Below are 4,486 nucleotides of genomic sequence, written 5' to 3' on the forward strand. Positions count from 1 at the left end.
CATGAGATAGAACGAGATCACCAAGGTGAGGGTAGGTGGAAGGGCCCGGCCCTCCAACATGAGCAACTCCTGAACAAGAGGAGGAATCAGTAATGGAGACAAAAGGAACAGCCAATAAGGTCAGAGGTGGGCGAGCGAGCTGGTGTCCTGAAAGCCATGTGGTGACAGTGACTTTAGGAGAAAGAAGAGTATGTCAATGACGCGGAGGTTGACCATGGGTACAACTCTGTGAAGGTCGCCTCTGACCTTGCCGAGAGCAGCTTCCACGGAAGGGTAGGGGCAAAGTGGGTCCTAGCAGGTGTAGGAAAGAAGGGAGAAAAGAGACAAAACAGGCAGCTGGCAGGTTTTGCTGTAAGAAAAGTAAATAAACAGGAAATCACTGAGAGGGAAAGTAGTCACAAGGTTTTGGAGGGTTTTAAAGGCAAATTATTTTATACTATCATATGTGACAAGGTTTTTTTATTGAGATAAAATATATATATAATGTGAAACAGCCCCTGTGAGGTTGTGGGAAGCCTGGGGAGGGTTGGGGGCGGGGGTAAGAGATCAACCGAAGGACTTGTATGCATGCATATACTTATTTTGTTTTACTTGGAAGTTGGCAAATGTCGAATTTATTTTCATTTGTTTTTTATTGTGGTAAAATATACATAATATAAAACTTACCACTTTAATCATTTTAAAGTGGCAATTCAGCGGCATTAAGTACATTCACAGTGTTGTGCCACTATCATCACCATCCATCTCCAGAACTTTCTCATCATGCCAACCAGGAAATTCTGTCCCCATTGAACACTAACTCCCCTCTTCCCTCCCCCGCCCTTGATAACCTGTAATCTACTTTCTGTCTCTATGCGTTCGATGGCTCTGGGTACATCATATAAATGGAACTGTACAGTATTTGTCCTTTTGTGACTTCACTTAGCCTGTGTCAGAATTTTCTTCCTTTTTAAAGCGGAAAATATTCCCCTGAATGTTCATATCACATGGTCATCCATTCACCAATCAGCCACTTGGGTTGCTCCTATGTGCTGGCTATTGTGAATATGCTGCTATCAATATGGTGTACAAATATCTCTTTGAGACCCTGCTTTCATTTCTTCTGGGTTTATACCTAAAAGTGGAATTGCTGGGCCATATGTTAATTCTATCTTTAATTTTTTGAGGAACCTGCATACTGTTTTTTACAGTGGCTGCACCATTTTCCATTCCCACCAGCAGTGCACAGTTTCACCAGAACTTTTGTTTTTTAAAAAAAGAATAGCCATCCTGCCCTACCCGGTTTGGCTCAGTGGATAGAGCGTCGACCTGCAGACTAAAGGGTCCCAGGTTCAATTCCAGTAAAGGGCACATGCCTGGATTGCAGGCTCGATCCCCAGTGGGGGGTGTGCAGGAGGCAGCCAATCAATGATTCTCTCTCATCATTGATGTTTCTAGCTCTCTCTCCCTCTCCCTTCCTCTTGGAAATTAATAAAAATATATTTAAAAATAAAATAAAATAATAGCCACCCTAATGGATGTAAAGTGATGTCTCATTGTAGTTTGGATTTGCGTGTCCCTAATTAGTGAAGTTGAGCACCTTTTCATGTGCTTATTGTCCACTTGTATGTCTTCTTTGGGGAAACATCTATTTAAGTCCTTTGCGCATTTAAAAATTGTGTTGTTTTGTTGACTTTTATTCTGGATATTAACCCCTTATAAGATACATGATTCACAAATATTTTCTCCCAGCCCATGGGTTGCCTTTTCACTGTGTTGATAATACAGTAGCCCCACCCCCTTATCCACGGGGATACATTCCAAGACCCACAGTGAATGCCTGAACCCTCTGATGGTACCAAGCCCTATATGTACTGTTTTTTCCTACACACACACACACACCTTTTCACCTGGAGGGAGCACTTTACGGCTTCTCTGTGGAAGGTCTGAATGGCAGCATCGCTGCTCTTGCTCTTTGGGGCCGTTACTAAGTAAAATAAGGGTGACTGGAACACAACCCTGCAGCACCACAACAGTCCACCTGGAACTGAGACGGCACTAAATGGGCAGGCGCACAGCATGGAGACGATTCACGTCCCAGGGGGACGAGTGGGGCAGTGCAGGATTTCATCACACTGCTCAGAATGGCACACAATTTACAACTCGTGAATTGCTTATTTCTGGAATTTTCCATTTAATATGCATTTTCGGACTCAGATTATCCAAGGTAACTGAAACCACAGGTAAGGCGGTACTGCTGCATCTTTCGATGCACAGATCAAATGCAGCCTCTCCAGACGTCTGTACACTCCCCCCCAGGCTCCTCGGGCAGCATGAACAGACAAGGTTCATAGCTGGCTTCCGAAGTTTGGGATGGGAGGACCCAGGCCCTCTAAGCAGGAAAGCAGGTGACTGAGAAAGCTGGATATGCTGGTAACCCCCTTAGCTCTTGAAGTAGGCGTGACCCCACGTTACCTGTGAAGCCCCTGGGGACTGCTACTGAATCAAATACAAGAGCAGAGAGGCCAGAACTCTGGGAAGGCGAGTCATATGCCTCAAACAAAAACTGGAAGTGAACACACTTCTGTGAGCACAAGTGTGGCAATAGGTGAAGCTCGGGAATCCAAATCACGGAGAATTTGGTGGCAGAGAGGAGTTAGAGACCCACTTCTGGACCAGGGCTCTTACAGGCCTCCACGCTTGCATGGACGTCCCTAGTTCCCAAAGCACTTTCATATAATCTTTAAACCTCATAGAAACCTTATATGTAAACATTCCTATCCACACTCTACCAAGTTACCTTAGGGTCCACTGAACTTGGAATTGAAAAAACTCTGCTTTGAATCTCAGCCCCCTGATTGAATAGCTGAGCCACCACACAGGTACTTTTGCAAGGCTTGTCACCTCAGTTTGTAAAATGTGTGTGAGAATGGCAAACTCAAAGATTACAAAAGCCCCTACTTAGCTGAGCCTGGTAGGAGCCCTCTACCTGCTACCTTCTTGGTGAATGTGTGGAGAGAGGGATGGGGAGAAGAAGGGAGAAAGGGAGGGAGGGAGGGAGGGAGGGAGGGAGAGAGAGAGAGAGAGAGAACTCTCTGGCATCTTTTATAAGGGTACTGATCCCATTATGAGAACTCAACCACACTAAGTACCCCCATCTTGGACTTCCAACCTCCAAAACTGAGAAATTTTCTGTTGTTTAAGCCACCCAATGCATGGTATTTTGTTATGTTGGCCTGAACAGACTAAGATAACCCCTAAATACCACAGCATGCATCTACTAATAATAAAAACATTCTCCTACATCAGTGGTCGGCAAACTGTGGCTCGCGAGCCACATGTGGTTCTTTGGCCCCTTGAGTGTGGCTCTTCCACAAAATACCACGTGCGGGCGCGCACGTACAGTGCGATTGAAACTTCGTGGCCCATGTGCAGAAGTCGGTATTTTGTGGAAGAGCCACACTCAAGGGGCCAAAGAGCCGCATGTGGCTCGCGAGCCGCAGTTTGCTGCATACTGTCCTACATCATCACACCAGGAAAATTAGCAGTTACTCCATAATATCCAATATCCTATCCAAAGTTAAAGTTTCCCCAACTGTCCCAGCTGCTTTTAAAATTTTCAACCAGAATCTAGGCAAGGTTCACACATTATATTTAACACTGGAGGCCTGGTGCACAAAACTCGTGCATGGGTAGGGTCCCTAGGCCTGGCTGGCAATCAGGGACCAAACCGGGGGGGGGGGGGGTGGGGAGCCCCCACTGCTGGCACCTACCTTGGCTGGCCTGGCGCTGCCCACTCACCGGCCCCAACCCCCACAACTGCCAGTTGGGGCCTGCGGGCTGGGGGCAGCTCCTGCATTGAGTGTCTGCCCCCTGGTGGTCAGTGGGCATCATAACAACCTGTCTGCCCCCCCCCCCTTGTTCCCCAGTTCGGTGGATTTGCATATTAGGCTTTTATTATATAGGCTATTTTAATCTAGAACAGTCCCCCTTCCCTTTCCCCAGTCATTTATAATTTTGAAGACCTCAGGCCACTTGTTTTACAAAATGTACCACTTTCTAGATGTGTCTTATGTTTCCTTGTGTCTAAATTCAAATACAATGTTTTTTTTTGCAAGAATTCCACATAGGAAATGTTGTCTACTTCATACTGCGTCATATCAGGAGGTATCTGATGGTAGAGAGGAAGGCTAAGGTGGTGCACGTGGTTAATGTGGCAAGGGGGACCCACTGTTAACCTCGACATAGAATAAGAGCTCAGCTCCTTTTCTTTACATCCGTTTAGAGTTCATCACCGAAGATTCCCTCTGTCTCCCATGCCCGATCCCTGCCCACCTTAGCCCTGGTCCAGTGTAGCATGACCGTCTCTGCCCGCCTAGCCGGTCCCAGCCATCCCAGCGGGCGCCCAGCCCAGAGGGCGGAACCAATCATGTGAGGCACTCCGCTCCGCGTCGCCCGCCCGGACTCGGAATAGCCGAGCGCCGGCGCCGGAGGAAGCTGTAATCCG

This window comes from Myotis brandtii, unplaced genomic scaffold (assembly GCF_000412655.1).
Source record: "Myotis brandtii unplaced genomic scaffold, ASM41265v1 scaffold314, whole genome shotgun sequence".
NCBI lineage: Eukaryota > Metazoa > Chordata > Mammalia > Chiroptera > Vespertilionidae > Myotis > Myotis brandtii.